The sequence below is a fragment of the Chiloscyllium punctatum genome, chromosome 28 (genome assembly GCF_047496795.1).
Source record: "Chiloscyllium punctatum isolate Juve2018m chromosome 28, sChiPun1.3, whole genome shotgun sequence".
In the NCBI taxonomy this organism is placed as follows: Eukaryota; Metazoa; Chordata; class Chondrichthyes; order Orectolobiformes; family Hemiscylliidae; genus Chiloscyllium; species Chiloscyllium punctatum.
Window position 1 is genome coordinate 54,838,783 of NC_092766.1, and position 12,589 is coordinate 54,851,371.

The 12,589-nt window shown below is 46.5% G+C and overlaps 1 long non-coding RNA gene across 5 annotated transcripts in view; it reads right to left on the bottom strand.

Annotated features, from left to right (window-relative positions):
- Positions 1 to 12,589, bottom strand: part of LOC140454077 (uncharacterized) — a 53,720-nt gene that overhangs the window by 26,124 nt on the left and 15,007 nt on the right. For 2 of the 5 annotated variants that reach the window (XR_011952613.1, XR_011952611.1), the window contains exons 4-5: positions 9,452 to 9,588; positions 5,891 to 6,019 (exon numbers count right to left, since the gene is read on the bottom strand). This is a non-coding gene — a long non-coding RNA (uncharacterized lncRNA). Of the gene's footprint in view, positions 1 to 24; positions 129 to 5,890; positions 6,020 to 9,317; positions 9,589 to 12,589 lie in introns of all 5 variants that reach the window. The other 3 variants (XR_011952614.1, XR_011952612.1, XR_011952615.1) reach the window with 3 other exon arrangements.

Here is a 12,589-nt window from a genome sequence, read left to right on the forward strand (position 1 = left end):
TCAGAATTTCCTCCAACAACTTACCCAGCACTGGGATCACTGAGTTGTGATTTCCTGGCTGCTCCTTGCAGACCTTAAGTGATGGAACAGCATTAGCCACCCTCCAGTCTTCCAGTAACTTATTGTGTCTGTTGATAATATAAATATCTCTGTAAGGGACACCGCAACCTCTTCCCCAGATTCCCACAATATTCTAGGATCGACTTAATAAGTGACTGAGGATTGATCTACCTTTATTTGTTTTATGATTCCAGCACTTATTCTTCTCTTTTGAGGATTCTTTCCAAGATATGGTAGGGTTCTTAGTCAGGTGGAGGAACAGAGGGATCTTGGGGTCTATGTACATAGATCTTTGAAGGTTGCCACTCAGGTGGATAGAGTTTGTAAGAAGGCCGATGGAGTATTATCGTTCATTAGCAGAGGGATTGAATTCAAGAGTCGTGAAGCGATGTTGCAGCTGTACAGGACTTTGGTTCGGCCACAGTTGGATACTGTGTGCAGTTCTGGTCGCCTCACTTTAGGAAAGATGTGGAAGCTTTGGAGATTTACCAGGATGTTGCCTGGAATGGAGAGTAGGTCCTACGAGGATAGGTTGAGAGTTCCCGGCCTTTTCTCGTTGGAACAGCGAAGGATGAGGGGTGACTTGATAGAGATTTATAAGATGATCAGAGGAATAGATAGAGTAGACAGTCAGAAACTTTTCCCCCGGGTACAACAGAGTGTTACAAGGGGACATAAATTTAAGGTGAAGGGTGGTAGGTAGAGGGGAGATGTCAGGGGTGGGCTCTTTACCCAGAGAGTGGTGCGGCATGGAATGCGCTGCCCGCGGGAGTGGTAGAGTCAGAATCATTGGTGACCTTTAAGCGGCATTTGGATAGGTACATGGATGGGTGCTTAATCTAGGTTAGAATTTCGGCACAACATCGTGGGCCGAAGGGCCTGTTCTGTGCTGTACTGTTCAATGTTCTATGTTCTATGTTCTATATCGCTATTTATTTCCCCAACTTCTTGAGCTTCCATGTCTTTCTCCACAGTAAATTCTGACAACACTATTTTGTCTAATATCTCACCCACCTCCTGACAGTTAAGGTGTCCTATTCTCTACCAAGTTATTCTTTAGCCCTTATTGAAACTTGTGTAAACGTTTCTGAAAATTCAAATAAACCATATCTTCGGTACAACCACCCCTACACCTGTATCGATACTGCCATTTATATTCACACCAATAAAAATAAAATCCAACATGCTCAAAAACACATTCTCTTTTCATTAAAAGCGTTTCTAAGGGTCCAGTTATTGTTCATTGGCATATCCTTTCAAACATATTTCAGCTCCCGACCTACTATCAGGCTAACACTGTTTGGTTTCAGACTGGCAGCAGAAAGGGTTATGGTAGTTCGTGTTTATCTATCTGAAAAATGTAGCTTACAGGCTCAACAGGTAATAGATGTTTTGGAAATAAGGAGGGTCGTGGGGACTGAAGAACATTATGGAGATAGGGAGTGATGTAGGGACTGTATGAGATTATGGACACAGAGAGTGCAGTGGTGACTGAAGAACATGATGGAGATACGGAGTGATATGGGGCCTGAAAGGGGCCAAAGAGATCTGCAGGACTCTTGGGCCTGAAGGAGGTTGCACAGATTAAGAAGATCATGGGGATTGAAGGAGGTTACTCGGAACGGGAGGGTCGTTGGCTCAGGATGAGATTATGGAGATAGGGAGGGTCGTGGGGCCTTTTGGAAGTTATGGAGTTCGGGAGGTTTGTGGGGAATGATTCAGGTTACTTAGATAGGAAGAGTCGTGGGGACTGAAGGAGTTAATCAAGATAGGGAGGGCTGTGGGGACTGATGGAGGTTATATAGATAGTAAGTTTATTGAGAAGCACAGGAAAGAAGAGCAGGTATCGGCCATTTGACCACAGAGTCAGTCCCACCATTCAATATGATCACGACTGATCATTAACCCAGTACAGTATTCCTGCTTTCACACCTTACTCTGATATTATAGTGACTACTGACATTTAGTGATACAGCGGACTGTAGTAACTGGGACAGGGGGGTGGGAGGTGTCTTACAGAGATAGGGATGGTTTTGGAAGCTGGGACAGGTGACAGATACAGGGCGCGTGTTAGGAATGGGAGGACTTGACAGGGATTTGGAGGAATGCGGCGATGGGACGTGGTAACAATCACAGGGAGGGTTTTGGGAGCTTGATCTGAGACGGGTCCAGCTGAGAACAGAAGGGAGTCAAACAGTCAGGACAGGCAGGGACAAGGTAGGACTAATAAATTAAACTGCATTTATTTCAATGCAAGGGGCCTAACAGGGAAGGCAGATTAACTCTTGGCATGGTTAGGAACATGGGACTGGGATCTCATAGCAATTACAGAAACATAGCTCAGGGATGGGCAGGACTGGCAGCTTAATCTTCCAGGATACAAATGCTACAGGAAGTATCGAAAGGGAGGCAAGAGAGGAGAGGGAGTGGCAATTTTGATAAGGGATAGCATTATAGCTGTGCTGAGTGATGATATTCCCAGAAATACATCCAGGGAAGTTATTTGGGTGGAACCGAGAAATAAGAAAGGGATGATCACCTGATTGGGATTGTATTACAGACTCCTGAATAGTCAGAGGGAAATTGCCAAACAAACTTGAAAGGAGATCTCAGCTATCTGTAAGAATAATAGGGTTAGTATGTTAGGGGATTTTAACTTTCCAAACATTGATTGGGACTGCCATAGTGTTAAAGGTTTAGGTGGAGAGGAATGTCTTAAGTGTGTAAAAGACAATTTTCTGATTCAGTATGTGGATGTACCTACTAGAGAAGGTGCAAAACTTTAGGTTAGGAAAGGTTAGGAAATAAGGCAGGGCAGGTGAGTGAGGTGTCAGAGGGGGAACTCTTTGAGGCCAGCGATCATAATTCTATTTGTTTTAAAATAGTGATGGAAAAGGATAGACCAGAACTAAAAGTTGATGTTCTAAATTGGAGAAAGGCCAATTTTGACGGTATATGGCAAGAACTTTTGAAAGCTGATTGGAGGCAGATATTCGCAGCTAAAGGGACGGCTGGAAAATGGAAAGCCTTCAGAAATGAGATAACAAGAATCCAGAGAAAGTATATTCCTGTCACGGTGTAGGGGAAGGCTGGTAAGTATTGGGAATTCTGTATGACTAAAGAAATTGAGTGTTTGGTTCAGAAAAAGCAGGAAGCATGTGTCAGGTATAGACAGGATAGATCGAGTGAATCCTGAGAAGAGTATAAAGGAATTTGGAATATACTTAAGAGGGAAATCAGGAGGGCAAAACACGGACATGAGATAGGTCTAACAAATAGAATTAAGGAGAATGCAAAGGGTTTTTACAAATACATTAAGGAAAAAAGGGTAACTAGGGAGATCAGCAAGGCGGCCTTTGTGTGGAGCAGCACAAAATGGGGGAGATACTAATTGAATATTTTGCATCAGCATTTACTGTGGAAAAGCATATGGAAGATATAGACTGTAGGGAAATCGATGGTGACATCTTGCAAAACGTTCAGATTAGAGAGGAGGAAGTCCTGGATGTTTTGAAACGGTAACAGGTGAATAAATCCCCAGGAACTGATCAGGTGTACCCGAGACCTCTGTGGAAAGCTAGAGAAGTGATTGCTGTGCCTCTTGCTGAGATATTTGTATCATCGATAGTCACAGGTGAGGTGCCAGAAGACTGGAGGTTGGTAAACGTGGTGCCACTGTTTAAGAACGGTGGTAAAGACAATCCAGGGAACTATGGAACGGTCAGGCTGACCTCGGCGGTGGGCAAGTTGTTGGAGGGAATCCTGAGGGACAAGATGTACATGTATTTGGAAAGGCAAGGACTGATTAGGAATAGTCGATATGGCTTTGTGCGTCGGAAATCATGTCTCATAAACTTGATTGAGTTTTCTGAAGATTTAACAAAGAATATTGAGGAGGGCAGATGATAGATGTGATCTATATGGACTTCAGTGAGGCATTCGACAATGTCCCCCATGGGAGGCTGATTAACAAGGTTAGAACTCATGGAATACAGGGAGAAGTAGCCATTTGGATACAGAACTGGCTCAAAGGTAAAAGACAGAGAGTGGCGGTGGAGGGTTGTTTTTCAGACTGGAGGCCTGTGACCAGTGCAGTGCCACAAGGATCAGTGCTGGGCCCTCTACTTTTTGTCATTTACATAAATGATTTGGATGTGAGCATAAAGGGTATAGTTAGTAAGTTGACAGATGACACCAAATTTGGAGGTGTAGTGGACAGCGAAGAGGGTTACAACAGGATCTGGACCAGATGGGGACAATGCGCGAACTGGCAGATGGAGTTTAATTCAGATAAATGCAAGGTGCTGCATTTTGGGAAAGCAAGTCTGAGCAGGACTTATACACGTAATGGTAAGGTCCTAGGGAGTCTTGCTGACCAAAGAGACCTTGGAGTGCAGTTCATAGCTCCTTGAAAGTAGAGTCACAGGTAGATAGGATAGTGAAGGCGGCATTTGGTATGCTTTCCTTTATTGGTCAGAGTATTCAATACAGGAGATGGGAGGTCATGTTGTGGCTGTACAGGACACTGGTTTGGCCACTGTTGGAATATTTTGTGCAATTCCGGTCTCCTTCCAATCAGAAGAATTGTCGTGAAACTTGAAAGGGTTCACAAAAGATTTACAAGGATGTTGCCAGGATTGGAGGATTTGAGCTACAGGGAGAGGCTGAACAGGTTGGGGCGGTTTTCCCTGGAGCTTCGGAGGCTGAGGGGTGACCTTATAGAGGTTTACAAAATTATGAGGGGTATGGATAGGATAGGATAAATAGACAAAATCTTTTCCCTGGTGTCAGGGAGTCCAGAACTCGAAGGCATAGTTTGAGGGTGAGAGGGGAAAGATATAAAAGAGACCTAAGGGGCAACCTTTTCACGCAGAGGGTGGTACGTGTATGGAACGAGCTGCCAGAGGATGTGGTGGAGGCTGGGACATTTGCAACATTTAAGAGGCATTTGGATGGGTATATGAATGGGAAGGGTTTGGAGGGATATGGGTCGGGTGCTGGCAGGTGGGACTAGATTGGGTTGGAATATCTGGTCGGCATGGACGGGTTCGACCGAAGGGTCTGTTTCCGTGCTGTACATCTCTATGACTCTATCACTCATAGACGTTATAGAAATAAATTGTGTGGTCGCGTCTGGAGAAGATTAAAGGTATAAAGGTTTGCAGTAACCGAAGGAAATTACATCAATCGGGACCAGCAGAGTTTACAGAGATTGAATGCGTTTTAGAGACAGAAAGAGTTCATAGTCATCATTAGAAATGGAGAAACTAATTTATGAGAGAAGCAGGGTCACTCTGCACTGTGCCCAGAGACAAGGAGGAGTCTAACAGCTGGAGGGGGTTACGAAGATACAGAGCTTTATTGTTGTCGTGACGGAAAAGGTCACAGAGATCATGAAGGTGGTAGGAGTTCAAAAAAGTCACAAAGACAGGGAGGTTTTTCAGGTCTGGAAAGGACTACACTGAACAGGATGGCTTAAGGAACTGAAGAGTTGTTTTTCTTCAGTTAAGGAGTGATGTGACAGAATCCGGGATTAAAGGCAAAGGCAGAACTAGGAGAGTTTTACTGATATGAGGAGCTTACAGGGATAAGCAGAATTGTAGGGGCTGATAGAGATCGGGGAAGTGGTATCGATGAAACAGACAATGGAGAAACTGACAGACAGAGGGAGGGTTCTGTGGAACAGATGAATTTACAGACAAGATGGTGATAATGAAGCCTGAGAATTTTCTCATGTTCCTTGCCCAGCATTGTTCCGACATCATGCCCTCAGGGTCTGAATTAAAGTCCACTAACTCCTCCCTGTGCTGTTTACTGTGAGTGATCTTACCGGCTGCAGGATTTACTGAAGGCTCCAGATCTACCTCTCCATCTCTCTCTGGCTGACCAACTGTCTTCAATTTGGTGATGGCTGAGGCAGGAATTGGGAATTCTGCTGAGTGAGGGACATCAGGAATACCTACAGGAGACAGAGAAGTAGACAGAATGGGAAATGAGACTAATGCAATGAGGGGTACACATGGAGAATGGCACTGAGTCCCACAGAGATCTGGAAATTCCCGGTCTCCATCCATGGCCTGTGCAGTTGCTTCCCTCTGGTGTGGAGAATGCTGTTGGCTCAGGATCTGGAGTAGATGCAAGAGTGAGAGACACTGACGGAGGCTGCAATTAGACCCACTGGTACCACATTATGCAGTGTGCTACAAATGGACACAGATGAGGAGGGGGACAGGTCTGAGGTGAATAGAACTTCCCAAGTCCAAAGAGAAAGGTTGAATTATTGGAACACCATCGAGATGTGAATGAAGACCAAAAGAAAGAAACAGGAAGGGGGTGAGTTTAATTAAAATACAACATTGTCAAACAGATTTGTGACAGGAAATTATTGGTTAAAATAAAGTAAATGCCACCCTCACAATTCCGCAAACACCACAAGTGACATCATTCCCGCCCCTCACATCATCGCTGATGTCACACACTCAGTGACTTCCTCGCCCCCCCACTGCTTTGTTTGCCACCACTTCCGCCCACACCAATGTCACTCAGCTGCATTCTGCTGACACCACCCCCAGGTCCCACCATCACCATCCCTGCCCCCAGAACCCTGAGGGTAACACCACCCCTGCTCATGACTCGATCCCCATTCCCCCTAACACCACACCCACTCCAGTTACAGGCTCCGTCGCCTCCCCCAGCTCCACACCTACGCCTGGTCCCAGCTCCCATTCCTGCCGTGTTTTCACCATTCCCCCTGACCTCCCCCTCACTGAGGACGAATGATCAGTCCTCAGCAAAGGCCTCACCTTTATCCCCTTCCATCCACACATCAATTAATTTAATACACGCCGTGACATCGAACACTTCTTCCACCACCTCCGCCTCAGAGCTTACTTTTACAATGAAGACTCCCGCCTATTTTCTGAGGACCCCTTTGCGTGCCTCCAATACACTCCATCCGCCTGGACACCCCGCGCTGGCCTATTACCTGTCTTCGATTTCTTCATTTCCAACTTGCACCGAGATATTAACTGCCTCACCCTATCTACCCCCTCCCCTACTCCATCCTCTCACCCTCACAACGTGCAGCCCTCCACTTCCTCTGCTCCAATACCGACCTCACCATCAAACCAGCAGATAGAGGGGGTGCAGTGGTAGTCTGGTGCACTGACCTCTACACCGCTGAAGCCATGATGCCAATTCAAAGACACCTCCTCCTACCACCCCCTCTACCATGACCCACCTCCCATCACCAAACCGTCATCTCCCAGAGCATACAGAACCTCATCACCTCAGGAGGAGATCTCCCACCCACAGCTTCCAACCTCATTGTCCGGGATCCCCCACTGCCCGGTTCTACCTCCTTCCCAAGATCCACAAGCCTGACCACCCTGGCCGACCCATTGTCTCAGCATGCTCCTACCCCACCAAACTCATGACTGCCTACCTCAACATTGTCCTGTCCCCCCAGTCCAGGAACTACCCACATTCATTCGAGACACCACTCACACCCTCCACCTCCTCCAAGACTTCCGTTTCCCCAGCCCCCAACGCCTCATCTTCACAATGAGGGATATCCAATCCCTCTACACCTCCATCCACCATGACCTCCAAGCCCTCCGTTTCTTCCTCTCCCGACGTCCACAACAGTACCCTTCCACCGATACTCTCATTCGTTTGGCTGAACTTGTCCTCACCCTTAACAATTTTTCCTTCAAATCCTCCCACATCCTCCAGACCAAAGGGGTAGCCATGGGCACCCGTATGGGCCCCAGGTCTGCCTGTCTCTTTGTTAGCTACGTAGAACAGTCCATCTTCCGTAGTGACAATGGCACCACTCCCCACGTCTTCCTCCGCAACATTGATGACTGCATTGGCACCACCTCGTGCTCCCTCGAGGAGTTTGAGCAATTCATCAACTTCACCAACACATTCCACTCTGACCTTAAATTTATCTGGACCATCTCTAATACCTCCCTCCCCTTCCTGGGCCTCTCAATCCCCATTAATGACAACCAACTTTCACCAACATTTTTTACAAACCTACCGACTCCCACAGCTACCTAGATTACACATCTTCCCACCCTACCGCCTGCAAAATTCCCAACCCCTATTCCCAATTCCTCCGCCTCTGCTGTACCTGCTCCCAGATGGGCCAGTTCCACCACAGAACACATCAGATAGCCTCCTTCTTTCGAGATCGGAATTTCCCTCCCCACGTGGTAACAGATGCCCTCCAACGCATCTCGTCCACATCCCGCACCTCCACCTTCAAACCCCACCCCTCCAACTGTAACAAGGACAGAACGCCCCTGGTGCTCACCTTCCACCCGACCAACCTTCGTATAAACCAAATTATCCACCGCCATTTCCTCCACCTCCAAACGGACCCCACCACCAGGGATATTTTCCCTCCCCACCCCTCTCCACTTTCCCTCCGTGACTAACTGGTCAGTTCCATGCCCCCCAAAAACCCACCCTCCCTTCCTGGCACCTTCTCCTGCCACTGCAGGAATTGCTAAACCTGTGCCCACACCTCCTCCCTCACCACCATCCAAGGCCCCAAAGGAGCCTTCCACATCCAAAGCTTTACATGCACATCCACCAATATCATTTATTGTATCTGTTGCTCCCGATGCGGTCTCCTCTATATTGGGGAGACTGGACACCTCCTAGCAGAGCACATTAGGGAACATCTCTGGTACACCCGCACCAATCAACCCCACCGCCCTGTGAGCCAACATTTCAACTCCCCCTCCCACTCTGCCGAGGACATGCAGATCCTGGGCTTCCTCCACCGCCACTTCCTCACCACCCGACGCCTGGAGGAAGAACGTCTCACCTTCCGCCTCGGAACACTTCAACCCCAGGGCATCAATATGGACTTCACCAGTTTCCTCGTTTCCCCTTCCCCCATCTCACCCCGCCTCCAGCCTTCCAGCTCAGCACCGCCCTCATGACCTGTCGTAATGGCCTATCTCCCGTCCCACCTATCCATTCCACCCTCCTCTCTGACCGATCACCCCCATCCCCACCCCCATTCACCCATTGTACTCTTTGCTACCTTCCCCCATCCTCCACTCTGACCTATCACCTCCTTCCCCATCCGATTCACCTATTGTACTCTATGCTACTTTCTCCCCATCCCCACCCCTCTCTCATTTATCTCCCCACTCTGCAGGCTCCCGGCCTCTGTTCCTGAGGAAGGGCTTTTGCCCGAAATATCGATCAGGCTGCTCCTCGGATGCTGCCTGACCTACCGTGCTTTTCCAGCACCAGGGTGTGCGTGTGTGTACTGTGCTCCCCTCCAGCACTGTATCTATGTCATGTTGTGTTAACAGATGTTTGGAGCACTCTCACTGTTCTTTGCTCTGTGCACTTTGGGAGACCTTACTTCACTACAGGATTTATTGAAGGCTCCAGATCTCCTTTCCCTTTGTCTCTCTCTGGCGGACCAACTGTGTTCAATGAGGTAATGGACGATCCACCCAGCAGCTGGGAAGACTATTGAGTCAGGACTTTCCTGAGTACCTACAGGAGACAGAGAAATAGACAGAATGGGAAATTAAACAGATGCAGTGAGGGTTGCACATGGAGAATGGCACTGAGTCCCACAGAGATCTGGAGAATGGAGCGATATTAAGAAATAGTCCCAGATTGCTGGAAGATGTCAGGATCACACAATTGTGTTGGAAGAATGGGTTTAGCTTCATGATGCCCTGGTATCAGTGCTCAGGGATGAGCACCCAGTGAGCAGGTGAAGTAATGGCCTAGAGGTATTATTGCGAGAGAATGTAACCAAAACCTCAGCTAATGTTCAGGGGAGGCAGGATTGAGTCCCGCCATCTGAAAAGGAGACATTTGAAATCAATAATTTTAAAAATAAGAATTAACAATTCACAAATAAGTATGAAACCATTACTGATGTAAAACAAATCCAAACATTTGTCCTTTAGAGAAGGACATCTGCCCATCCTCACGTGGTCTGCACTACATCCCCACAGCAAAGGGTTTGCCTCTCAATGACCCTCTGCAATGGCCAAGCACGTTACTCAGCTCAAGGGCTTCTAGGGCTGGGCAAGAAAGGCTGGTCAGCCAGAGACTCACACATCCTATACCTGATTTAAAAAAAACTATTAGGATGGTCCCCCTGGAACTGTGCTGGGAGCAGTGTCCTGGCCAATCATGTCGGTAGGTTTATGGACAGGGCATTAAACTGACAGAGAGGATGCAGGTGAAAGGAGCTTTCCAAATCCAAAGGGAAAAGGTGAAGCAATGGAACAGCATGGGAATATGGCTGAAGACAAGCATTCGGAACAGGATGGGACAGAGTTTAACTAAAACTGTACATCAGCAAATAGATTTGTGACAGAAAATTGTGGAAGAGAGTATCTTATGTTTTTTTTTTGAATGGACAACGTTGCTGCAATAAGGTCGACGGATTTGTGACACAGCGATAAAAGAGATTTCGACACCAGGGAGACATGGATACAGGGTGAACAAAAATATTCAGTGGTTCGTCATCTTGTGCAAACTCAGGCAAAATGGGCAACGCTAACAATAATGGATAACAAAGGCATTACAGAGAAATCATTTAGCCTCAGATCATGAAGTAGAGTCAGTCTGAATATAAATTCTGGCTACTACTTGCCAAGGACTCAAGCAGCAGAATAGTTTTAGCCACCGAACAGCATTTCATGGCTCGTCACTGCATTAATCAGGAACTCATTGGAATTTTTTAACAAAGGTATTGTGATAATTTTGGAAAACTTTATTATTTGTATAATCTGGGACAATCACACGGTCAACCTTGATATTGGAAGAGGAGTTCGGTTAATTTTTTTTCAGTGTTTCTTTGAAAAACACATTGTGCAACTGTTAAGGGACATAACTATCGCAGAGGGACCATGTAATGAAACTTAGTGAATGAGTAATGTCACCTGGAGAGATCCTCTGGGAAATTGTGATAAAGTGCAATTTAAAGAAATATAAAGTTTTAAAGTGAATCACAGAAAGGACAAGCTACAACTAGAAACAAAAATAACCAATGACATGAAGTTGAGAGGAGAACTGACCAAGGTAAATAGGCTAAACAGACTGAAATATGTGCCTGTTAATGAACAGTGGAAAACATTTGACAACGCAAAATACTCAACAAAAGGACATTCCATTGAAACAGTAAAAACCTCAGCAAGAAATTCCCACTGGTCCCGCACTCAGGACAAAAGGGATCATACTAGATTATGAAGCTGAGAAGATCACCAATGAGTACTTAAAATCCTGAAGTGATCGAGTGATTTAGGAGTAAATGTTAATGGATTCCAATGGGTCTGCTTGCAGGAGGGCTGCGGGAAGGGGAGCAACGGTCAGGGTTCATTGACACAATAGGAACAGGGAGAGGTGAAGGTGCTGGAGGTGGTGAGAGTGTTACAGAGAGTGGTCAGGGTGTTACAAAGCCAGGACGGATTGCTGCAGCTGAAGGTGTTTGCAGAGGTACGCAGGGACATAGGTATTTTTATATATTCATTCATGGGATGTGGGTGTCACTGCCTGGAACAACGTTCTTTGACCCCTCTGCTAATTACCCAGAGGGTAGCTCAGAGTCAGCCATATTGCTGTGGGTCTGGAGTCACATGTCGGCCAGACCAGGTTAGAAAATCTGATGTCCTTCCCGAAAGGAGGTTAGTGAACTAGATGAGTTCTTCCTACTGATCAACAATGTTTTAATGGTGGCCCCACCAATGCCTTTTACAGCCACAACATGACATCCCAACTCTTACTAAAAATGCTCTCCTGAATGAAGGTAACCATCCCAAACACCTGCTTCACCAGCCTGTCTACCTGTGACACCACATTCAAAGAACTGTATACCTGCATCCCTGGGTCTCTGACTGAAAACACTACACAGGGCCCGAACATTAACTGCACAGGCCCCACCCTGGTTTGTTTCACCAAAATGGAACACCCCAGCTTTATCTAATTAAACTCCATCTGCTATTCTTCAGCCCACTATCCCAGCAATACTGTTTATCCTGTTGTATCATAGATAACCTTCTTCACTGTCCACTTTACCACCAATTTCAGTGTCACCCAAAACAATTACTGACCAGGAAACCAATGTTTCCATCCAAACCATTTATCCAAATGACAAACAACAGTGGACCCACTCTACCGCTGGTCACATGCCTCCAGTCAGAAAAACAACATGTCTCCCACCACCCTCTTTCTACAACCAACAAGCAAATTTTGTACCAGTTCACTAGCTCCTCCTGAATGCCATATCCTTCTTCCACTGATCTGAGCATATTACCCAGTTTACCAGACTGAACACAGAACGCAGAACAGTTCAGCCCAAGACCCTTCGGCCATGATTTCATGCCAACTCTTTGTCCAACTGTAAGATCAAAGTAAACTACATACCCTTCATTTTACTATTATCCGTGTATCTGTCCAAGATTCTATTAAATGTCCCGAAAGTAATTTTACTACCACCATTGGCAGTCCATCCAACCACCTACCATTCTCTATGCTC